The 26,081-nt window shown below is 33.7% G+C and overlaps 1 protein-coding gene across 14 annotated transcripts in view; it reads right to left on the reverse strand.

Annotated features, from left to right (window-relative positions):
* ZBTB20 (zinc finger and BTB domain containing 20) overlaps positions 1 to 26,081 on the reverse strand; it is a 799,009-nt gene that overhangs the window by 740,694 nt on the left and 32,234 nt on the right. For 12 of the 14 annotated variants that reach the window (XR_014326231.1, XR_014326232.1, XM_082839961.1 and 9 more), the window contains exon 1: positions 14,566 to 14,713. The exons of the other annotated variants lie outside the window; for them this stretch is intronic. The gene's annotated coding sequence lies outside the window, so the exon portion shown is untranslated. Of the gene's footprint in view, positions 1 to 14,565; positions 14,714 to 26,081 lie in introns of those variants that run through there. 14 annotated transcript variants of the gene reach the window in all.

A 26,081-nucleotide genomic window follows, 5' to 3' on the forward strand; every position in this document is an offset into this window, starting at 1 on the left:
AACGGAACCGCTATTTTACACCACACACAAAAATTAACTCAAAATGGATTAAAGACTTGAATATGAGACCTGAAACTAAACTCCTAGAAGAAAACATACATGGTAAGCTCCTTGACATAGGTCTTGGAAATGACTTTTTAAATCTGTGCCAAAAGTAAAAGCAACAAAAGCAAAAATAAACAAGTAGGACTACATCAAACTAAAAGGCTTCCACGCAAAGGAAACTGTCAACAAAATGAAAAGGCAACCTTCTGAATGGGAGAAAAATATTTGCAACCCATATATCTGATAAAGGACTAATATCCAAAATATATAAAGAACTCATAAAACTCCATAGCAAAAAACATACAATTCAATTAAAAAATGGGCAGAAGATCTGAATAGACATATTTCCAAAGAAGACATAGAGCTGGTCACTACATACATTAAAAAAAAAAAAAAAAAAGCTCTACATCATCAGGGAAATGCAAATTAAAATCACAATGAGATATCACCTCACATCTGTTAGAATGGCTATTATCAAAAAGACTAGAAATAACAAGCATTGGCAAGGATATGGAGAAAAGGGAAACCTTCTGCATGGTGGAAATGTAAACTGGAACAGCCACTGTGAAAAACAATAGGGAGGTTTGTCAAAAAATTAAAAAATAGAACTAGAACTACCATATGATTCAGCAATTCCACTTCTGTATGTTTTTCTGAAGAAAACAAAAATACTAATTCGAAAAGATATATGTACCCCCATGTTTATTGCAGCGTTATTTACAAAAGCCAAGATATGACAACAACCTGTGTCCATCATTGGATGAAAGGATAAAGAAATTGTGATACCTATCTACCTATCTATCTATCTATCCATCTATCCATCTATTTATCCATACACTTACATATAGGAATACTATTTGGCCATAAAAAAAGAATGAAATCTTGCCATTTGGATGGACCTTGAAGGCATTATGCTAAGTGGAGTAAGTCAAGTCAGACAAAGACAAATACTGTATGATCTCTCTTACATGTGGAATCTAAATACACACACACACACACACACACACACACACACGTATTTTAAAACTAAGCTCATAGATACAGAGAACACATTGGTGGTTGCTACAGCCGGGGGTTAGGGGTGGGAGAAATGGGTGAACTGTTTTTTGTTGTCGTTGTTTAAATGAATTTAATTTTTAAAATACTAAGAAAATTTGAATAAACTATGAACAGTACTTAATAATAATGTATCAATATCAGTTCATTAATTTTAACCAATGGACCATGCTAGTGTAAGGTGTTAGGGGAAATCATGGTGGTGAGAGAGAGTATTATGGGGACTCTTTACCATCGGCTCAGTTCTTTTGTAAATCTAAAAACAAACAAACAATGGCCTATCTTTTATTAGGTGTCCATCACATTTTTCATGTTTAGAGGTATGCCATGAGCTCAGAATTTGAATTTATTCAAAGCCATTTTTGTTTTCTGGTTCCATGTTCATTACTTAACATAACTCCAATAAAATAGAGGCAGAAGGCTTAACATGATGCATGTTGTTCTTACAGCTCAGCTAGTTCTAAAAGGCCTTAATAATCAAAATGTTTATTCAACTAGCTTATAAACCTGAAATTATAAGCAGAATTATTTTTTTAGATGTTAAAAGACAGTATCCAAAAAAAAGGAGGGAGGGAAAAGGGAGTGGGGATATTAGAAAGGCATCTTGATCAACAGAGACGCTGGATTGTCCAATTGTTTTATTGAAGCAACAAATAACCTAGTTCCCAGGACTAACCTCAACATTAGAAACTACTATGTAACTTTAGGCAAATGATTTAATATCTGTTGGCTTCTATTTCTTACTCTGTAAAACAGGGGTAAATTTCAGGCACCAACTGCTTTCTTTATCCCGACACTGGCTAGGATCTTTTAAAATGTATTCCCTGAGCCAAAACCTCACCCACATGCCATCAGTTATTTTCCCTCCTTTTTCCTGTCTCCTTTGCCTCTGCAGAGAAATAAAATTAGCAGTCAAAGTTAAACAAGCCCAGTGGGCAAGACAGTCTTCGGTTTAAGGAAAGGGATGGAGTAAGTTGTGTTAAAGTGCTCATTTGGCCCCAAAGATTCATTGTTGGGACACTACCTCCCACAACTAGATCCACTGGAATTTTTCTCAGGAAAATGGAGAACTGTTTTAAGATAGACATGCCCTTTAAGCTGGTCTCAAATCCAAATAAATTTAGGATATTTAAAAACACCCTACAGGATTTTCCCTGTGGAGCCTAAATAAATCACTGGCCAAATTTTCCAATTTATGCTCTGCTGCTAAATGGGACATTCTAAAAAAAAAAAAAAAATCATGTTTTAATTTCTACATCTGAAAAAGGAGTATAGGTAAAAGTCTTCATTTTATATTTTCACCCTTCTCTTTTCACGGTAGCACTCATTTGCTTGACAGAATTTAAAAGAATGCTGTTTGGGAAAGACCACCCCTAGAGAAGAAAGTTGAAATAAAACCTAATTTTCTAATAAACTTGAAAGTCTGCTAAAGACAACACTATATCCCTTGATTAGTGACTTTGTGGGTCTTTTTTAAAAATGTATGTTTTAATACATAATTACAGAGGCATCAATAAGATCCCCAAAATATATGCATATCAAATTTATAAAATCATGATTATTTTCACACCTAAAAGATATATTTCAGAGCTCCAAAACTGTTAACATCCCTATTGCATTTAAAATATTATTAAATCTATAAAAACTCATAAATATAACATTTTTAGTAAATGAGAAGTTGTATTAGTTTGTACACTACATTGTATACATAGGCTGCCATTTCATACCATGAGGTATTTTTTAAAAAAATAAGAATACCGGAAATGCTAAGGAATCAGTTTTTGGATTTTATAAAGAACTGATGCATTGATTCTATTGATGTTTTTATTTGATCTTAAATGTGAATCAATTATTTTAAGACCAATAACAATGGCTATGGAGGCCATGAAATTGTTGTGTTCATGGCATGTCATACAAGGTAAGATGGAAATTTTCATTCAAATAGTCTGTTCCATCGAAGAGTTTCAACTTTCAAATAAAAATATAAACAGAAGATTGTTCACTTCAACTGACTTCCCTAAGGTTTATGCATAGTTAACACCAAACTTTACAAGACATAAAAAAAAAAAATTACTGGACTGATTAAGTGTGGCAAAATGGTTTGTTCCCTATAAAGAAAATGAACTTAATTCCTACAAAGTTTAATTAGCATTTAGTAGCTGGTACTTACCAAATTGAGGGACAGCCTGATTCTGCAGGTTAACTGTAAAGCAGAGTTAGAAATTGCATATACAGGGGGTTAAGAGCACTAACTCTGATGTCAAAGCAAATGCATGGGGATTAAAAGAGATCCTGTAGAAAACATTTTTTAATAGTTCAATAATTACAATTATTATTTATAGTTAAACCCCTTCTTACCATTTAGAAAACTTGAATTCTACCTCTAGTTAAAAATTATTTCTTAATGGAAGGATAAGGAAAAATTTCAATTACTTTTACATAGTGTAAGCAATACTTATTATACCATATCAGTGAAGCACTTTGTGGCCCTCAAAGCTAAACATTACCACTTAACATAATAGAAACCTGGTAAAGATTTATTGGATTAGGGAAAAAATAATATGATATAGTAGAAAGAGTATAGGCTCTGAATCCTGGCATTGACACTTAACAGGTATGTGAACCTGGCAGTTTATAAGCTTCAGGTTTTTGCCTGTAGCATACGCAGAAAATAGAGTATACAACAGAGTTATAAAGATTAAATTAAGCAATTTATGTGAAAGGTGCTCAGTAACTTCTCTTTTCCTTAATTTTGGTGTTACACAGCGAGAGTGGTAATTGCTGTTTTTCAAGCCTAAACTTCTCTTACATAGCTGTACCAACTTACCCTTCTATGTAAAGTGAGATTATGTTTAGTGAAGGAATAATGTGAATGATGAGAATGAATTCAGGTGCAACAATAAATATATTTTAACAATATACCCTAAAAACAAGAGCAATGAATCTCAAACCTTGCAATATTATTAGAATCTATGAAGTAGTTTTTGTAAAATACAGATGCCTGAATATCAAAGATTCTGATTTAGGATATCTGGGAGTAGAACCTAGAAATCTGTGCATTTAAAAATCTCCTAGTGCAATATGATGTATAATAGCAAAGGCAAGTAGTGTTTTCTAACACGTGTGGACCAGCTGAAATCCAGGATGGAACCCTATTAGGGATGGAGCTCCAAAATCTGAATTGTAACAAACACCCATGGTAATTCTTAAGTACACTAAAGTTTAAGAACCACTGGACTAGAGTCCAATACTACAATACCAAAAAGGTTTATAAATTTTTTTCATCATATTTGGTTATTTAAAATTTTTACCTTCTATTTTAAGAAATATCACTCTCAAAAATGAACTTACCAAAGGATATATTGTACAGCACAGGGAAACACAGCCATTGTTTTGTAACAACTTTAAATGCAGTATAATCTATAAAAATAGTGAATCACTATGTTGTATACCTGAAACTAATATAGTATCATAAATCAACTTCAGTTAAAAAAAATGAACATATGAATGATGCATAAAAAATTTATCTAAAGGAAACATTAATTTTAGGCTCATAAGCATTACCATTATTATTGTTATTGTTATTGTTATTATTATTACAGGTTTTTTTAATCAAAACTTAGAAAACTGGGTAACCATACCATCTCTGAAGAGCCTACACCACTGAGAAACACTCCAACTAAGAAATGCTAGGAATTTCAGTGTTCTTCAAATTTGTGTGTTTTGCTTTGATTTAGGTTTCTATTACCCATTCCTTCTTTAATTAGAGCAATAAAAATAAATAAATAAATAAACGTTCTTAAACTGGTATAGTGCTTTACTATTTATAAAGAAATTCCATATACATTGTAATTTAATCTTCACAATAACCCTGTGAGGTAGACAGGAAGGGTAACATTTATTATCACCTTTCTGCAAATAAGAAAACCAAACTTAACCAGCCTAAGCAAATTGCCCAAAGTCATACAGTTTGCTCTTTAAGATAATATATGGACTGAAAACCCCAGATGTAAATTCCATGCAAAAATTCTGAAATTTAAAACTAAGCACTCATTTTTAAGTGTTAAATAAAATGTTAAATAGCATAAGAGTAGTTGCAAGTTGCAACTAAATTGCAAGTAGTCTATAGTCCTATACCAAAGCATAGTTCATTGTGGTATTTAAATTTATTGTAATTTATTTATTTTATATTTAAAGGTTAGAAGGAAAGTGGAGCTCAATTAGCCAAAATCAAGCAAAAATATTGACAAAAAATTGGACTGTCCATCAGTTGTAATACTATTTACACTGCCCATTTGCAGTTCTGCCCTGTATAAGAAAAGCCCTTGTGTCTCAGTTCCCTCTTCTAAAACATGAAATAGCAAACAGTACTTTCAAAGGCTAGCAATTTAATTTTCAACAATCATGGCACGTTAAAAACTGTTAAACCAAATACACAACTAGAGTAACACTAGTACGTGTCTAATCCCTATTAAAAACCCTGAATAAAAAGTACCTTAAAATCAAGTAGTCCAGCCTGCTCATTTTATGCATGGGAAACAAACCTAGAAAAGTTAAGCATCCTACCCAAGATAACATAGCAAATTTGCTGTAAAGGTAGAACTAGAGATTAACTATCTTTACCCCAAAGTCAACTACAAAATACACTCGTGAAAAGGCAGTATTGTTTTCAAAATCAAAAAGAGAAACAATCATTTTTAATGTGAGAGAAAGTAAATTTATAAAGGGATGTTTGGAAAGTAGGTGGTATCAGAAGGTATTTTTCCAAAGAGAAAAAGCTCTAAAATTATTTAAAATTTTAAAAATAAACAATAAATATAAAACAAATAAGTTATAAACAAGCCAGACATAATCATTTATTTAGACCTCAAACATCTGAGTGTCTCTGGGCTGAATGCCAAAGAAAGTTCTAGATGCAGAAGGATGAATAAGACACAAACACTATCCTGAAGGAACTCATGGTTCGGTTGAAAGATATGCTTACAAACAATGGCAGTACAATGTGAAAAGTGCTGTTACCAAGGTATGCCTATAAAAGTTGCTCTGAGAATGTGTTGGAAGGATCACCTCACTGTCTGAAATGATTGGGCTGAGACTTTACAAGTGCTAAGAATTAGGTGAATATCTCCAACAACCCCTGTCTTCTTCATCCCCCTCTCTAAATTGAATGCATCCCTGTTTGTGCCTGGAATTCTTAAAGTATTTTTAATATACACTGGAATGAGAGAAGGGGTAAAGTGAACACATCTTAACTTCTCTTTGGGTAGTAAGAATTGCCAAATACACTAAAACATAGATTTTCATGCAGCTACTGCAAAATCAGAGCTTGAAACAATGTGCCCAATTTTTGCAAATATCCTGTTCTTTCCTTTTCACTGTGTCATGCATCAGGTACTCTCACAGCAATAGGGACACAAGGTGGCACTGTCGCGCTGACATTCATTTCAGGACCCTTTCAAACTGGACAAATTGGAAAGAGGCAAGAGACCCTATTGCAACGACTAAAACCAGAGTTGTAATACTGGCCTTCTCCTAGGTCTACCAGCATTAATAGTGGCCACAGAAGGAGCAAATCATTTTGCATTTCACGACTATCACATCATGCCTGTATAGAAGAGAACATATTCTCTGATGGTTTCTGCAAAATGTCGTGTGTGTGTTCACAAACTTGTCCAAACACATATAGCACAGCTTTGCCAATAGAAAGTTGGAAGTGAGCTGTTTACTATGGGCAAGGCCATGGGCATGGACCACCTCTCCACCTAGTGGCCAGTGGGGAGGAATGGAGCCTTAGTAACCACGTTGTGCTGCATTCAGTTAAAAGTAGCCCTTTTTTATCGGAGTATAGTTGATTTACAATGTTGTGTTACTTTCTGCTGTACAGCAAAGTGAATCAGTTATACATATACATGTATCCACTCTTTTTCAGATTCTTTTCCCATACTGTCCTTTTTTTAATTTTTTTTTCTCTGGCTGCACAGCGTGGCATGTAGGATCTTAGTTCCCCAACAAGGGATTGAACCAGTGCCCCCTGAAGTGGAATTGCGGAGTCTTAACCACTGGACCGCCAAGGAAGCCCTGTACATTATTTTATTTTATTTATTTATTTTTAATAGGTCTTCATTCTATAAAAGATTGAATCACTATGTTGTACACCTGAAACTATTGATAATATAATATTGTAAGTTAACTAAACTTAAATTTTAAAAAAATAGTGTTCAAAAAAATAAATTAAATAATGCACAGATTAAAAAAAAAAAAAGTAGCCCTTTTATCAAACCACCCATAGGCAATTATGTCACTTTGTCTGACAAATGACAACTTTTGGTTTATTGCATTCATTGAATTATTAAATAGACCAAATAATATACTGTGATATATACTGAGGACAACAACAACCAAAAAATTAAAGTACATGTGTGGTCTCTCAGATCACCTAAATTCCCTTTATTCTTCCATCATTACCAACCTAAACTTTTCTCCATACATTTGTGATTTATAGGTAGAAAATGCAAACAGAATTACATATATATATATATATATATATAGCTATTTATAATAAAAGCACACAATCTTTAAGATAAAATCTAAAAAAGAGATTTTCCCTTCATTTTACAGGCAAGGAAACTGAGGAACAGAGAGATTATGATTTATTCGAAGTCATATAGTCAGTTAGGACTAGGCCTCCAAATTTAACCACTTTAAATCCTTTTAGGCATTAGTTAATGCCTCCTATTCTCCAAGGCACTGTTTTTTGTTTGGTTGGCTGGCTGGTTGGTTTGGTTTGGTTTGTTTACCACACCATAGGGTTTCTCTCAACATACTAGGAAAAAAATTAGTTTCTAAAACTTTCATTCATGTATTTTCATGCTAAGTTGATAGGATTGTTTGTAAGTCCTAGCACATCTTTATATTCATGGGTATATTCTGAGCTTATTATAAGAACATGCTCTTTTTTAAACTAAAGAATTATTCACATTCATTTAACATTTAAAAAGCAAAGCAGCAAGTGGGCAGGGAATGGAATAGAACGTGCTGGTCAAAACCACTATACAAAAATGGTTTCAGAAAGCCACTCTAAAAAGAAATCTGAATCCTTTCAGACTGATAGGAAGTTTAGAGTTGTTTTTGTTTTGTTTCATATATAAAGTATTTAACTTTATTTTAAGAGAGAAAACACACACGCACATGCATACACAGACAAACTTTTCAGTCGATCATTTCATCCATTTTAATTAAAATCATGATGCTGTTCTGTGGCATGCTGGGAAGGCTTCTCATCAAAACAAATGAAAGCCGTCCACCAACTATGAAAATCTGCTCACAACTTCAAACCAAGGCTTAAAAGGAAAAAGGTATGAAGAAAACCTGGCAGTGAATGTATTAGAAATGTGATTCGTTATGACTTTCTCTCCTATGATCTTCTCTTGGCAGTACCACTGGATTCTGTCTTGGAGTGGAGGGAGAATTTAGGTAGATCTGTTCTTAACAGTCATAGGGAGAAGAGAATGCTGTGCCGAACAGATTAGATGGCTTTTATTGAGGGTTGGGGAGAAAGTCTTTTTCCTTCATTAGACTTACACATTTAGAAGCTTCAAAAGCCCCCACTCTCTCCACCCTCTGCTTTACTTATATTCTTATCTCCATTTGCTTCTTAATCATCTCTATTCTCCTCCCATCTAGAAATAAGGTAAAGGGATAAAGATCTTTGTTGATTTGAGGAACTAGAAAAAGTAAGAACTATTCCAACTCTTCTTGCCCAATCTAAAGCTGGGTGATAAGTGCAAACAAACAAGAAGATGAAAATATTAGTAAATATGTTTAAACCCAAAGTACATTTACTGGGCCAAAAAGAATTTTAGTATGTCCAGTTTTTAAAAACAACAATAACCAAAATAACAACAAACCCAACAGTATAAAGCCACCCCTGAGACTATATTACCTAGTTCCTATTTAAACAATAAAAGAAAGGACCGTATTCTCACTGTTTAAATGTCTTGGTGTCTAAATAAAGGGGTTTTTTTGTTTATAATAATAACCATACAGTTTTTATATACATACATACTATCTACCAGAAAAACTACATAGCCTAGGACATTCATAGTTTTCTGCTAGTAATAGATTTTGTTTTGTTTTGTTTTTTACTAAGTTTTTAATTTGGTACCTGAGCAAACTGACAATATTACTTTAATTTTCTCCTACTTGCATTTCATTTACTGGAAAGAAGCTCATACTATAAAAGGAATTTGCCAACAACAAATCATAATTTGATTACAACAGTAATTCACAGAACATTTCTGAAAGGGAAGGAAAAAATAGCAAATATCCAGGCTCATTTAGTAAAAAACTAAAGCCTTCTGAGCATTAGAGAGAATTAAATTTTAAATAATTTAAATTCAAACACGGTTTAAGAAAAAGTTTAGATGACAAATTTCTAAAAAACAAAATAATACTATTATGTATAAGATTAATAATTATTACCATTTTTAGTTTAAATTTATTGGACATCTTTTTAATTTCCAAAAACCCCAAGCTCCATTAAATAGTTTTATATTTGTTGAATGCAAATCCTTACATTAGTTATTTAATATGAAAAGCTTTCAGATAAATTCTTAACATTTTAAATGCATAATGTGTAATATGTATGTTAAATTCATCATACCTAATGACAGAATTATGCAGTGGCAAAATTACTTTTACTATCAAGAAGATAAACACATTATGCTATAATTACCACCTTCCCCATCAAAGTTTCAAAGGTTAAGACTTAATATTCAGAAATGAGTAATAATATCTGCAGTTTCCATCTGCTAACTAGATGGATCAATGAATTCAGCCCTTGTTCCTATATCAATATACTCACTTGGAAGTCAGCAACTAACTTTCCCAAAGTTAAAGCAGTTATATAAGGGTTGCTTTGGTTAACTGAACTACAGAACACCCTGAGGTGAAGTTTCATTTGAGTGTGAAAAGATTCCAGAAAGGCAAGGTCCACGTCCTCAAGCTGATTACTTTCAAGTGAACTGTAGAATCACAAAAAGGCTTGATCCTGGAGTAGAAGAGAGGTTATGAAGCCAAAGTCAAGCATAATTTTTCCACAGTTTAGTGCAGAAATAGCAGGCCACTTATTCATTATTACAGTTGAACAGCTAGAGTGGCAGAAAAGCCCTTTTTTCTTATAGACCCTTGAATGTTGTTTCCAACATCTGCCGTAGTGGTTACAGATAAACGATAGTAATAATAGATGGCATTATTTCTTCCCACAATCTCAAAAGATTGCCTATGTTGAAATTAGAAGTAATAAGAGCTCAAGGAATATATTTTGATACATTAAACATAATTGGCATCAATGTTATTTGATGATTAAATGTATAATATCTATGTTACAGGAAAACATATGAATTCAGGCTTTCTCTAGAAATTCTAGGATATAGATATTGCCCTTGGGTTTTTGGTAAAGAATTAAAAGGATTTTGTTAGTTATTTGGCATTGCTATAATCCCTGAGGATTCTGCAAAATGCTAGAAATTACTTAAGCAATGGAAATGCATGAAACATAGGTTTTCAAGAAAATTGCAAATTTCTGGTTTTGCCAGATAACCTAGGAATTGTATATGTGATTTGAAAGTTTGGAGCAAAGAATCAAATGGCCAATGCTGACTGTAGTAACACTGTAAATAATACCTAGTGATTGCATAAGCTAACTGAAATGGCTTATACAACATGAAAAAAATATATAAAAGGGTTGACTTCTAATTTAAGAATAACTTTTACATGTACACATTTGTTCAACTGCTAGTGTTTATTGTTCTTGATGTAGGGTGAACTGTTACTATGTAAGCAATGTATGATTTCTATGTGCTTGCGATAGTCACATGGCCATGTAAATGGAAATATTTAGGTTTTCTTTTCAGCACTATGCAACTTTTCATGCTTATTAGATTCTCACTGGCTAAGGACCTTAGAATGAACGTACTAGTTTATTTTTTCGTAAAAGTTTAATAAAGTGTATTTTCCATTGAAAAATGTAGTTTGTTAAAATATAGTTCTAAAGTGGCCTCCAAGACAAGTCAGCTCTAGTATCCATTATCAACTTTTAGACCTAAGGAAGGCACCCTTGGGACTGAAAAAAGGCTGGAACTAGTGGCATTCAAAGAATGTCAACATCAGTCCTTCCTTTGCCGGCAAGGATCACTAGTTAGCTGTCAGCCAGATGCTGCTTCCACACACCTTGCCAGACCCTGGGGCAACGCATTTGCTCAGGGTCCGAACTTGGCTCCTATGTGGCAGCATGACTAGCTGCTCCTCAAGCTTGGGCAAGTTCATGAACACATCTACTGATAATTTCTATATTTATAGAAAGCCAGAACATGTGTAGATAATCACACAATTGGATATTTATAAAGTGCCAGATTTTATGAATACGGGAATTTGTTAATTAGCACAAGGACTAATCATTAAAATTCAAAAATAGATAAGTAAACAGGAATACCATTTATTTGTTCACATTTCAGGGGAAAGTATGCAGCTGCTATCCTTTTGATGAATGTAGGCTTCTGGAGAAAAATTATGAAGAAGGAAACTATCCACAAGTTTTGAAATCTTAATGAGTAAAATCCAAGAAATTACTATATAGTCTTTACATTAAAAATAATCATAGTGATTTTCCCCTTAAAGAAAAAAAGTTTAAACCAGCATGTGCTTAGCATTTGAATTACACTGTCTTGCATTCCACTGTTTTGGTCCTTTTCAAGGAGCCATAGCTGATTTTCATCGGATAGGAGTTTAAAAGCACACACATGTCACTCAGTACCAAACTGTTTTAGCTACAGGGCATGGCAAAGCATGAAATAACTGCTTTAGAGCACTTCCTCATGTGGGTGTGTTAGATAACTGTCTGCTCCAACATTAAAACGAAACACACTGTGACCTGACCAAGACTCCAGGGCTTTCAATAGGCAGATTTCATGTGCTGATAGGAAAAGCCCACCATAACCAGCAAGGCTGGTTAATGAATTCTTCTGGCACTCTATAGCCCTCCTGTGATGCAAGCCTTTCAGATTTCCAAATCCCTATATAGCAGAATACACTGGTTTTGAGTTTACTTATGCACATTTTATAATGTCCTGCTGTATTTAGATTGTGACAGTCCCTCCCAGAAAAGGCTAAGATTATTTTTCATACTAAAAATATTTTAAATCTACTGAAGGCTAAGAATTATAATGCAAAAGAAAACATATACACATTCTAAAAATCAAGCCAACCATAAAAATGACTAAATGTTTATTTACTCTTTTATTCTTTCTAGAAGGTTAAAGGAAATTTTCATCTTCTCTTAAAAACCTCTGTTTTTTGTTTGCTTCTAATTAACATAAACATGCTTAACATGAAATTTTAAGATGTCATATCCACAAGGAATCTGTGATTTTTTTTTATCCACACATGTATGAGAATATGTACATAAACATACATAAATGCACACAGATATCTCCTCACATACATGTGTACAGAAAAAAAAATTATTGGTCAAGAGATATATTAAAGATTTCTTTTGAAAAAGGGTAGAATTTTAGGTAGTTCTCATAATATTAATATAGAAAATGACAGGTGCATGAGACATGCACAATTTTGACATATTAGTTTTAAAACAAATATTTGGGTCAAGAGTATGAAATGGAGAAAATCACATTTGAAACACCATATATTGCATACCATATGAACATGCACTTTCAACAGATTCCCCCCACAGTTCCCCTTGAGACCTTCAGGGTTAAAAAAATCCCTGACAGGCCCTGACTGAGTATACTTAGCATCTGTACTAATCTTGGTCAAAGCTGGCCTTCCAGTTTAGGTAATATAAGTAAATTAGAAGTTTAGGTAATATAAGCAAATTAAAAGTCTCTGAATAAATTTTTTAAAAGAAAGGAAAAAAAGACTTTTAGCAGCAAAAGTTCACCACCCTCTTGGAATAATGGATTTTTAATAAACATTTTACTAGGTTTGAACCTTGAGAATGTGTTTGGGAATCTGCTCTGGCGTCCCAGGTGGGTTAAGAATATTGCTTTATGGACTTCTTTGTGTTGTCAGAGAGGCCTAATGGAATTTAAAAAAAGAAAGAAAGAAAATAAAGAAAGTCTGCCACTTCTATTAAATAAATAATTTATTATTAAAAAGGTGACTGTTATTATCAAAGATCTCTATAGATTAGCATCCATTTTCTATCACTGCTTAATGTGTATGCTGAAAATATTTGCGTATCTTACCACCTGACTTAATTTTTATCAAAGGAACAACAGTTTTACTTTTGGACAAATCCAAATAAAACTCCACTAAGGAGACCATTTCAAATGGACCTATTTAACTACTTCTTTGAATTTTGAAGAACACTGTTCTGGGAAAACTCTTCAACAATGTCACCTAGTTGTGAATGCAACTTTTTTTCCCCAACATAAAAAAGAAAAATAAATAATAAAGGAAAAAGAAAGCACCTCAAAACTATGTTTGAAATAACAAGTGCATTATTTATAGTTCTCGAAATGTTAAATGAATACTTACAGTTGTTGCATAAGATGGCCTGATACACTTCATAGCTTCCACTTTGTAAAAAGACGGCCAGCCCCCCACTTCTCCCTCCCCAAGCATAAATAAACAGTTACATACTGAAAGGAAACTGTCCTAGGATAAAAACTGCTTGTTAAGAAAGTTTGCAATCTTACTAACCACAGTGATATCCCTACAAATGTAAAAGTCCATCTGCAAAATACAAGTTACAAGCTTATTCCTTTCAGAATACCCCCCACATGTAGTATAGAAGAGTATGTAATAATAAAAATAATTACTAGATTTTTACCCACCCTCAGTGACAACCCCTCACCTTATGGTCAATGCCATCCAAAAAACATACTGGCAAAAAGTATTCAACCTGCTTCGAGGATTTAAACTGTAAATATGGACTTTAAACTTCAATGTAAAACAAAGAACAAGAGTCTCACTTTAGTAATACCCACGCTGTCACTGCAGCTAAAACTCATTGGCACATTACTAACAAAACCCAGTTAGCAATAAATAAGGACAACATGATATATAGACAGACAGATGGAACTGCATAAACAGACAAGAAAAGCAAAGAGACTGACAAACATACGAGGGGTCTGTTTTAAAAGAGTGAAAGATACTGATTTATTTGGGACTTTAGTAAGAAAAATAGGTTTGTTTGTAATTATTTTTAAAGTAATTAAACTAAATCACAAGGGCACACCCTTAAATAAGTAGGAAGAAAATTAGTAGAGGATAGGCCTCCTATAGATGTTCTAAATTTTAAGCTAGCAATACCTCTGTCAAACTTAAATCTAGAAATTAAAATTCAAGGGAGAAAGAATAAAAGCACTGGGGGCTAAAGGAGATGATAGGTAGAGGGGGGATTGAGGAAGCAGGATTTTTTTTTTTGAAAGTTGTCTGCCCTACCTTCTTCCTCAGCGCTGAGTTTCTCTTCTCATAATCGGTGTCTCCCTGGAAGTACAGTGTGAGTGGTAATGACTGCCTGCCTCCCTAATGAGTCCATTTTCCTGCTCTTGATGTTGTGTATATACACACACTGCAACCTACCTTACAAACCACAGAGACGGGAAGAGAGAGAGAGAGCAAGGCACGGGGTGGGGGGCAGAGAGGGAGAGAGAGACAGAGACAGAGCAAGCGAGTGAGAGAGAGAGAGAGAGAGAGAGAAGAGGAGAGAGAGAAAGAAAAACAGAAGGAAACAGAGAGAGAAAGGCACAGACAAAGCCCTCCTACCAGACAGCAGACAGCCTTCCTTCCCCTATCCAGCAAAATGCAACTCGTCTAATGCAGCAACAGGTTCAGTATTGCCAGACTAACAGAGTGAAAAAGGTATATTCTCTATATCATTACTGCTTGCAGATAAACAGTTTAAGAGCAGCTGGCTCCACCTTCTTTATTTATGCTCCATTATGAGGAATGTATTGTTTCAGTTCTGGCACACAGTACATGTAATTATCATAAATACATTTTTTGCATATTAGCAGGAAATATTGAAATACATAGCTTATTTGTGCAATCTTTTAAATTTATTTTTTAATGTGAAAAGAGTGTCAACAAATCTGCTCTGACAAAAACCTAGTAATGATTTTAAAGTCAGAGCAGTCTTAAAGGAGGCTCTGAAAAAAACAGACTCCATACAACAGGAAAACTGATCTCAGACAAAACTGATAACTGCAAAGAAGAAATCATTGCTCAGTAAATAAATCAAGACCATAAGCAACATTGCAGACAAAAGCAGAATTAAGTTTAATTAAGTAACTAATAGACTGGTACTCTAGAAGAGGGCAGATTGGTTTCTTATTTGAAGCATCTCTGTAAAAAAACACCACAATGCAATGTACTCTGTGTGAACAGGTGCAATGCATATAGTACATAGTGTTACAACAATAGAAATAAATCCCACAAGGAGCTTCCATCACAAGCAGGACAAGATTTCATAGAATATGGATCTGAAACCACAGCAGAACTCCCTTGTTCTTTTATTAGGAGGAAAAAATAAAAATAATCAATGCTTCCTTAAAAGAAAAAAAAACCTGTTTTTCTTTGTCTAATGCCTCTAACCGTTTTTTTGTCTACATGCTAGAACCAAAATAATGCTGATATTGCACTCCTTACCCCATCACGTGTTTCCCCACCCCTTCCCCCATGCCTTTTCTTATTTCATAAGTGATACATTTGCAGCTATGGAATTACAAAGATCAGAAAACAGAACTAGTTTCAAGCCCTTCTCCTTGTCCCCCAATTTTTTTAAACTAGACTCTGCCTGTCTACCTAGACAGCCACCTTCCTTAAAATATTTCTATACAGTTTGGCTGTGTGTCATTTAGATGGGACTTAGAAACATTACAATACAGGTTAAATATTCTAAAGAAAATTTACATAAAAATGAAAAAATGACTGATTCTGACCCATTCAAACCCTGCATTTGGGCACCAATAATTAAGTACATTCATTGTAAAATCATCCTTTTTACATGGTTTAGTGTTTGGCCATGCTTCAAAATTTAGGATGTGTTCCTTTGCATAAACAAAACTACTTCAGTATATAAGTATCAATTCCTTTGTTTAAAAGTCAGTTTTCAATTAATAAAATGAATAACTTAATTACTTCAATATACAACTTATAGATTAACTGTATCTTCATCTGATTCACAAAAATCTTTTAGAATGTCAGTTAAATCTTGGGTTATGTTCAGAACCGAGATCAATATTGTTTTAGCTATTATAAGAGAAAATAACCCATAGCACAGAAATTAAAACGTGATGTCTGGCCACACATGCACACTGTCCTGGGAAAATTCTAGCAAGAAACCAAGACTCCAGACCCTCCACTCTCACTGTAAACCACCAATTCTAATTCTCTGGTACTGCAGTAGTGTTATACCCTTCTCAGGGGTGGCTGCTTAATAAAGAGGGGGCAGACACACGTGAAAGGGGAGGTTACAGCCCCCTACTTTTGGTCACATGTCTTGAGAAAAACCTTTCTAAGACTCACTTAGTGTGCCTAAGGTACCAGCATGCATCTCACCCCTTACTGCTCAGACAGTTCTGTTTTTCTACTATTGCCCTATTGTTTCTCTGAAGCTTTGTTCAAATGTATGAAGAAAAATGCCACTTAAAAAAGCACACAAGCTGCACAGTTTGACAGACTGATTTGAATTATATATTAGTATGTCCTGACTTTTAAAAATAGGGTTCTAGGTATTTTTGTTTTGTCTAGTTTGCTTTAATGCAAGAATAAGAAGACAGTATTTGATTTCTACCAGCAGGAGTCAAAAGGAATGTAAAGGACCATGAGGGCTATTCACGTTTTCTAAAGAAGAACCAGTTAGTTGAATTTTAAAAAGAAAAACAAATATTTTGGCTTAGTGAAAAATGCACAACATCCCAACACTTTCTCCATATCTGCATACTTTACTAGATTCCAAGCACAGTAAGTGACATATTCTTAGTACTTTCTGGAGTTCAAGATACACTTTCCCTGCTAGAACTGGTGATCCACGTATTAAATTAACCATAGCACCACATGAAACAATAATCCTAACTGACTATCAGACTCTGAAGTTATTAAATTAAATTGTTTCATATGTTGATATGCCATGGGGCAATTTCATCCTGTAGAAACATCCTAAAGTAGGAGTTAAGAACTGATTTTGGTCCTACTGTCACCACGAGTAGTTTGTGTAGCCTGGGCAAGTCATGTAGCCATACTCAGCTTCATATAATAAATTAAATTAAATTTGAAAGGAAGGAATTGAACTGGTTAACATAATAATGATTATGATAGCTAATGCTTAAGTCCTTACTATGTGCCAGGAACTCCTCTAAGTACTTTGCATTTATTAACTAATTAAATCCTAATAATGACTCTATGAGGTAGGGATTGTTTTTAGTTTCATTTTCCCGGTGAAGAAACAGAGAGGTTAAGTGATTTGCCGAAGATCACACAGCACAGCAGTAATGAGATTTGAATCCAGCCTGTCTGGTTTAGAGATCATGTGCTTAATCCCTACACCATATTGTCTCCCAATATCTAGTTCTAGCTCAGGCCTCATCTAGGCATAAGAATCTGCGCTTATGAGTTAAATCCAACACATCCTGATGATTCCTCCTAACTTGTTTACTAATATAGCAAATTTGCTCTTCTAATTTACACCCAGAACTCTCAATACATTTGGTTTAAGAGTCTATTTAAAAGTTTACGTAGTCCATTCAACCGCCTGTTTCCAAATGTCCATAAATATGTGCAACCATTTGCTTGAAGTGGAAAATAACTTGTAACCAATAAAGCTATCAATTCATAAAGCCTACTTGCACTATATGTAGTTCCCATACATTATTCTCCTGAATACCCTGTGTTTAAAAAAGAAAACAAAAACCCAAAAAAACTACACAGTTCTTAAAGGTTCCCTAGTTCAAGTATCAAATATGAATGCAAGTAATTATTTAAAGAATAAATAATAAATAAAATACAATTTTAAAAATTCTTGTTTTCCATAGCCTGAGAAAGGCATGGAAAAAAACAAGGATTTAATTATAAATGATTTGTAAGAGATACTGAATAATATCATCCTATGATTTTTACGCAGTTGGTTTTAATGTTAAATTATTTAGAGATATATTCTGAAGACTTTTATACTAATGTCTCATTCTGCAAGAAAATTCATCTGCTCTGATCTTTGTGCACTAATTAAACATGCATTTTGTGCCCACTATGTGCCATACACTCTACTTGAGGGTGAAAAGTGAAAATAAAACATATGGTGTAGTTTCTGCTTGTTAAGACTTCACAGGCTGGTGGGGGACAGGCATGTGAACAATATTAGCCAAAGCAGATAATATTGCCACTATTTAATGTAATATCCCATGTAATGCAGTGCCTTAAACTTCCTGTACTTCCATCAAAAAGCTAAAAATGAAATTAAACAAAATAAATATAAATACCTAAATTTAAAATGTGGCTTATGAAAGGTGTGTGTGCCTGTGTGTGTGTGTAGCAGGAGGGGGTACTGGGGTTAGATTGGAGATAGTTTTTTCTCTAACAGTGTGGTTTATAGACCCATTGAGTTAATTTTGTCCACTGTCCCCCAGGTGCCTAGTAAAGTGTCTTCTACAAGTACACAGTACATGTACTTCTTATGACTGTGGAAATCCGTGATACCTATTGCCCTGGAGCATAAAATTTCATTAATTTTAGGGTTACAGTATACTTTGATCAGAGATTGTTGACTTGGCAAATGAATACTTCCACATGTACATGAAGGGTGATACTTTTTTAATTTTGAAAAGAAAGTCAACTAAATTCAAAACCATTTACCCCTATCCCAAGTATACTTTTGCCAAGTCCTTTCTCAGGCATCATTAATGTTTTTATATTATGTGAGGCTAAACAGGAAGAAATGTTGGGACAGTTTAAGATTGTTCATAAGAACATTCCCAAAAGATACTTTTATTGCACAGATTAAAAAGAAAAAGAAGGGGTAGGATTGAAAATAAGAGTCATGTTGCAATGATGGACAGAACAAGACTTTTAGCCCTGGGTAGAAAAGCGAAGTCTGAATTAGTGGGTCAAAATGAATAAGTGTCACTAAGTACTGAGGCCACCATCATAAAGTCAGTTCTATCTGGCCTAATTAGATAATGATCCTTAATCCTTAATCTTGGTCATCTGTCTTAAAATTGTATCTCATCAGTACCAAGAAAAAAATAGAAGAGATTATAGATAAATCATAGTTTACGAGTGGTAGGTCAGTAGTATGACCCTTATATGGGAAGAGATGCATATCTAATGTCAATTCTAGTCAACAAATATTTAATTTTAAAACAAAAACAAAGCATTCCATGTAAACTACATCACTGGGAGTACCTTTATTATACATTTTGCAGCGCTGTAGACATCTATCCTTTAATACAACTCCCTTCTCCACCGGACTGAAGGAACCTCCTAGAACAGAGGTTCTACTTATTAAGTTTTGTCAGCCTAACACCTTGCAGAACACCTGGAATATGGGTAAAGCTCAATAAAGTTTTCTTGAATGAATGAATAAACAAATGAATGAATGATTGAACAAATGAACAAACAAAGCAATATATGGGATTTATAAAACTTCGCTAATTAAAAACTTTAACAAATTTGAGTTGCAAGAGTGATATAAACAACCTGTAAATAGCATTGTAACACATATTAAATCACATATAGAACGTATTCTTACTTTAAGATCTTGGAAAAAACAAAAACGGTTACAGGAGACAAAAAAAGTAATACTCTTCAACTTTTCTGCGTCTGAAAATTTTCAAAATAAAATGTTGAAAAAAAACGGTATTGTCGGGCTTCCCTGGTGGCGCAGTGGTTAAGAGTCCGCCTGCCGATGCAGGGGACACGGGTTCTTGCCCCGGTACAGGAAGATCCCACATGCCGCAGAGCGGCTGGGCCAGTGAGCCATAGCCGCTGAGCCTGCGCGTCCGGAGCCTGTGCTCCGCAACGGGAGAGGCCACAACAGTGAGAGGCCCACGTACCGCAAAAAAAACAACAACGAAAAAAAAAAACGGTATTGTCCTATAGCTAGCAGAATTTTAACTCATTTCTGAGAAGAAAATTCAGCTTCCCTTTACATTTTGTTTATCCATTTTTTCTTTCACATCTACAACATAAGTGTAAGTCTGAAATTGGCCTTAGAGTGCCTCATAGGAATAGAACCATATCCTTTGAGAAAAATACCTTTTAAGCTGGTTAGGGTCAAAGAGTGGGACCTGAATAATTCTTCTTGTGTGTTTAAAGTGTGCTGCAAAAGAAATTAATAATAATTTGAAGGTAGGGGAGCATAGAAATGAGATGAGAGGAGGAAGAGAGGAGAATGACAGGAAAGAGGGGGGCAGTGAGAAATTCCCCAATGTCAAGGTGGCCACAGATTTTTTTAAAAGAGTGACACCTAATATAAATTCTAAGAGGTTTGCATTTTTTGCGATGCAAATATTCTTCTTCTCTACAAACCTGGAAAGCTTGGTATATTCTACAACCCCATTTAATAGTATAATAAGGAATAAAAAGATGGAAAAATAAAGTATTGCCATACATTTACTCCTATGCTGTGGCCTTTGCAAACATAGAAGCTTCTTAATTGAGACAGAAAATACTCCAGGAGTTGCACGGAGTGACCAGTGGCACTTTGAATAGTGGCCAGTAAATGGTGAATAGTGAATAGTAAAAAGTCAAAAGTATCTTTAACATAGAATGACTCGGATATGGACATGAGTCAATCACCTTTTTTTCCATAGACACACAGGAGAAATATGGCCATGTAGAAAAGAGGCACAGAGATTAATGTCTGAATTACAAGCTTATTATGACTATTACTGTTGTTACTACCTCTATAAACTGATCTTAAATGATATGAATATCTTCAGAAATTTAGGGGAGGAGAGTTCTTTTGTGACACAATCAATAAATTTTGAATCAAGGAATTAAAAAACATAAAAATGTCATTCTCAATATCTCCCTGGCTCTAGAAAAATATATTAGGTATATATACATTAACTTTTTCTGCTCCCTGCTCAATCTTCTCTCCTAAACAATCTAGAACAGTGTTAGCAACCGTCTTTAAAGTTTCAACACTTACATAATAATTTATCCATATGTACACGTTATATTCAACGCACAAGGAAAAAGAAACAAACTACAGAGTGCATTCTATAGGAAAAATAAAAGTTACATGGAAGATATAAAAGAGGCATCTTAATTGCTATAGATGTTGTTTGTCCAGCAGGTTAGTGAGATCCCCACTGTCCTGCTTGGTGACTCTACATGCCAAAACTGTCTCCATATTCTTGCTACTATTAGTAAGAATCCATTCTTCTAATAAAAGTTATCACTATTATAATGTGTCAGGAACTGTGGTTGGTGTGACATACACTAACTCATTTAATCCTCCTAACAGCATTATAAGAAAAGGAATAATAATGTTTTCATTTATAGATGAGGAAACTGAGGCCCAAAGTCTTGCAGCTAATAAGTGGTAGAAGTCAGGCCTAAACTCAATCCAAGTGGAATTTTTAAGGGATAAAGGGAGGAGCTTGACAAAATTACTCCAAAAACTTTCTAGAATAATGAACTGGTGAGATTAGGAAGAAATTTTCAGAAAAAACTAATGATGAGAAACAAGTTTGAGTATATATATTCCCCAATAATAATTTCAATATTCATTTTACATATATTTGAGAAAAAGTATACCTGTCTCAAAATAAAATTTAAAGAAAGGATAATGAAGAAAAGCAGAATATAAATAAATAACTTTCAAAAGTGATGAAACATACCAGGAACCAGTTTGATTAAAGAGTTGGAAACATTAATAACAATCTGTCAAGTAATATTGAAGTCAGATATTAATAATAGAGTCAGCATGAAAAGAGCCTGCTAACTCCTCTGAGGCAACAGGCCACAGGGACAATTCAAAATAGGTAGAAACAGTATCTCTTATTTTTAAGAAAGCTCATTTAACCCCAATAAGTTATAGGCTTACAAACATAACCTTTTAAATATATAAGGTCATATCAAGCTTTTGGAAAAGAACCTACATAAAATCTCAATCTTCTTCATTTCTATTAATAACAAATACAGGTAAACCTCATTAATCAGAGAATATACAAATCAGAAGGTATAATGTATCAGATACGTCCACAGGCTTCTTGTGAAACAGAAATTTTGAAATGAGTTTCATTAAATTAAATTTTACTTTGATAATTATGTTAGGTGTTTCAAAATTATCAAATTATCAAAATAAATTCTACTTTATGTTGAATATCTATAAATTTAGGATTATCACTAAATTAAATGTGGTGTCCTCCTCTATTTCAAACTGATGAAATTTTACCACTTAAAATGTAATACTAACTGGACCTTCCACAACTCAGATAATACTCCCAACATCATTTAAACCTATGTAGAATATGAACATAAAAAAACAAGTGTCTCAACAGGAAACAGTTTTATTAGTAATCAATAAGAGAAGAACAGTGCCCATAATTAAATCTGTATTAATTATGAAAAGGGTTATTAAAGAAATAAATCATCATTGTGGATTTCATTTTAGAAATTTAATGATCTGGGACTCCAATACACACTTCTTAAGAAATGATATCTAGAAGTTTGTAACTGAAATAAACTGCAAAACACTCTAAGCTAATATTTTAATAAAATCCAAGTGGTTTTTGCCTAAAATAAACTTCTTTAACTATACTCCCTCCACCAATAAATGCATTTAATTCAATATGCCACTCAATAATTACTTTGTGCTGTAGCAGTTTAACTGAATGTTTACAATATACTTTACAACAAAATAATAAATATAAAATATTTATGTTATAAAATAAAATGTTAGATATTATAATTTTAAAAAATTCTGAACTTTTCCAGGTGCTACATTTTAACTATACTATTATTTTTAAAGTTAAATTAATAAGTGTATAGAAATAAATAATAAATCAGAGCAGTTTTTAGGCAGTGGTGGGTGATACACAAAATATTTATAGCTGGAAAGGCATGGGCATAGACCAATAAGAAATGTTATATCGCCAGTGTGTGTTTCCTGAATAACAACCCTTGTTTTAGATAACAGACCAGAATCCATTTTCTAAAACAAGTTAATAAAATTTGGAGGAAGATGTAGTTTTACTAATGATCTACTACCCCTATACTCTAGATCAATGGATTCTCCAATTTTTAAAAATTATACATCCCATCACTAAAAATATTTGAACTCTACGTAGATGATTTGTCTGTTGGTTCTCAACTCCATTCCCACCTCCTCCATGTGCTCTTATGCGGTGGAACCTGAAAACTACATTTCCCAGATTGCTTTACCAGGATGGGATGCACTGGCAGAAGATCAAAGAGGATTTTTTTTTTCCTTCTGTTTGTGGCACCAGCAGTCTCAGCAATGGTGCTTCAGCAGCCTCTGTAGCACAGAGCTCTTGGGATCTGGCTCTCAGGACTGCTGACTGCAGCAGTAGTACCACAGGTGCAGAACAGAAGCAGCCATCACAGGTGACTGGAAGCTCTACCAGCCAGGACAAATACAACAGCATTGGGGGAACTGTGGACTCCTGGGCTCTTGCTGTGTCAGTAGGAGTGTGGTCACCTGGCTTCCTGGACATGGTGATTCTAACATTTACAGCAGAAGCAGTGCTCCAGCTGCCTCAGCAGCTGCCTCAGCAGCAGCGGCTTATAAGCTCTGGGTAACAAAACTTTCCCTTGCTTTCTACAGGTATTTATTGCTAAAAAACACTGCCACCATCTTTTCCTTCCACCAGACTTTTCAACACTTTTGCAACCAATTCCCTGGATTAAAGTCCCTCTCTTTTGAGTCATATCTGTTTTTCTGACTAGGCACTGATTAAATATAAGTCCACACTCGAATATATACAATTATTTATAAATTATAGACATACTACTATATTATAGATATTATAGAACATATGAAGTAATAGTTGTTTTAAAGAATGTGGTAAACAAGAAATAAACAATATTTTAAATAAATTTTATATTTATCAACAATTTTCAAATATTTTTGTTCTCACTAAAAAACACTATTTTTAGAGTAATATGATTAAATATTTGTCATTCTTTGTATCTTGTCTTGGTTTTACATTTTGTGAAGCAGTCATTTGAAAATCTGGTACTACTTTCAGGTTATTATGATGCTTAGCTGTAATGGTTGTCATGGAGGGGGGAAAAGCCTCACAAAATAGTAGATCCAAATGGAAGAAGAGCACCATTAGCTGTGCTTATTCAATCACAGTAGTCAATTTTTAATCCCAACCACCAATTGTGTAAAAGATTTTGTTGAAATTTGGCTAGTAAATTTTCATCTTCCCAGATGTCAATCGGTCATTCTTAAAAACTAAGAGGTACCTGTAGCATTTTTTTTTTAACAAAAGAATTTTTAAAATCTATTTAAAGATTTCATTTGGAGGATTGTAAAACAAGTTATAAAATTCTGTTTCAAGTTTTAAAAAATATTCAGGTACAGTTTTTGTGCAGTTTTTAAATTATACAGAAACTGGAGTTTTACAACTACATTGGTTTTGGCAACAAAAATCACATTATTTGCAAATAACAACAAACATTCAGTATGAAAGTGTCCTCTCCATACTATGGATCTTTCAAAAAGCAGCTATCTTCTCACTCATTGTTAGTATAATTACTTAAAAAAAAAAAAAACATCAAGTACATTTCTTTTTTTTCCAGAAATATTTGTTAGAGAGCACCTGTCATCACAGAAAAAGGTGGCAAAATTAGAACTCTTGTCATTTTGTAAAATAAAAATGCATAACTGCAACAAATTTCATATCGCTTCTCAATGATCTCCCACTGAATAACAGTGAACCTCAAGTGGTACAAACAAAATTCATGGCCACTTTCCATCACACTACAAAGTATCATAAAGATTCCACTTCCATATTCGATTCTGTTTTCTACTACATTTTAAATATTTTATTAAAATAACAAAAACAAATTAATCACATCAATGACATCCTGCAGCACTTGTGTATCCTTTCACTTGAACTGATTTGCTAAAATAGCTTGCTTATAAATTATAAGCTAATGAATGTCATGAGCAGAAGTAGCTCTGTAATCTTACCCAGAAATCTTTTTCCATTCCAACCACATCAACCACTCCAACACTACAAAACTACGTTAACATAGTTTTTTCAGAATACATTATTTTACTTAGAGGGCATTTTGATTCTTGGCAGGTATCTTTTCCAGTAATCTTTTTAGTGATTCATAAAAATGCAGTTCTTCATATTACTGAAATTGAGCCTAACAAATACCATCGGTTGAAATATTAGAAATACTTATACTTTCATTTAACAACACAGTGGACCTCTCACACTGTATAATTTATTCAAACACATTTTTTCAAATCTTCAGTGTTTTCTATGCATCGTCTAACAGCATTTGCTGACAAATAAATGTTATATCGTTTGTTGTAATATTATTTTTCATGCGATATTTCAGTCATTTTTCTCAAGGCATGCCATACACTAAGGATGAGGTTCATCCTTAATGAGAGTGAATATAAATCCACATTTCAAATAGACTTCTTGATCATTATTTTTGGTTGACTTAGTGTCAAATATGATTAAATCATCATTTTAAAAATTTTTGTAATATAGCTGACAACGGATTCATACTATGTATTAGAGATATTCTTGTTCAAATGTGCTTATTAGTATTTATCCTTATTCTGCTATTTTTTTCCACATTCAGTTTGTTTTATGAGTTGATTTATTTAACACTAGACAATGTAATCTGTGACTTACAACAAGGCACAGATAAAATTCAGTACCCCCAATCTTAAAGCAAATCAACTCCCTCTCTCCCCTCAGTATACTTTATATAACTTACAATGTGTGTAAATGATACTT

The sequence above is a fragment of the Leucopleurus acutus genome (genome assembly GCF_964270905.1).
Source record: "Leucopleurus acutus genome assembly, chromosome: 5".
NCBI classification, from domain to species: domain Eukaryota; kingdom Metazoa; phylum Chordata; class Mammalia; order Artiodactyla; family Delphinidae; genus Leucopleurus; species Leucopleurus acutus.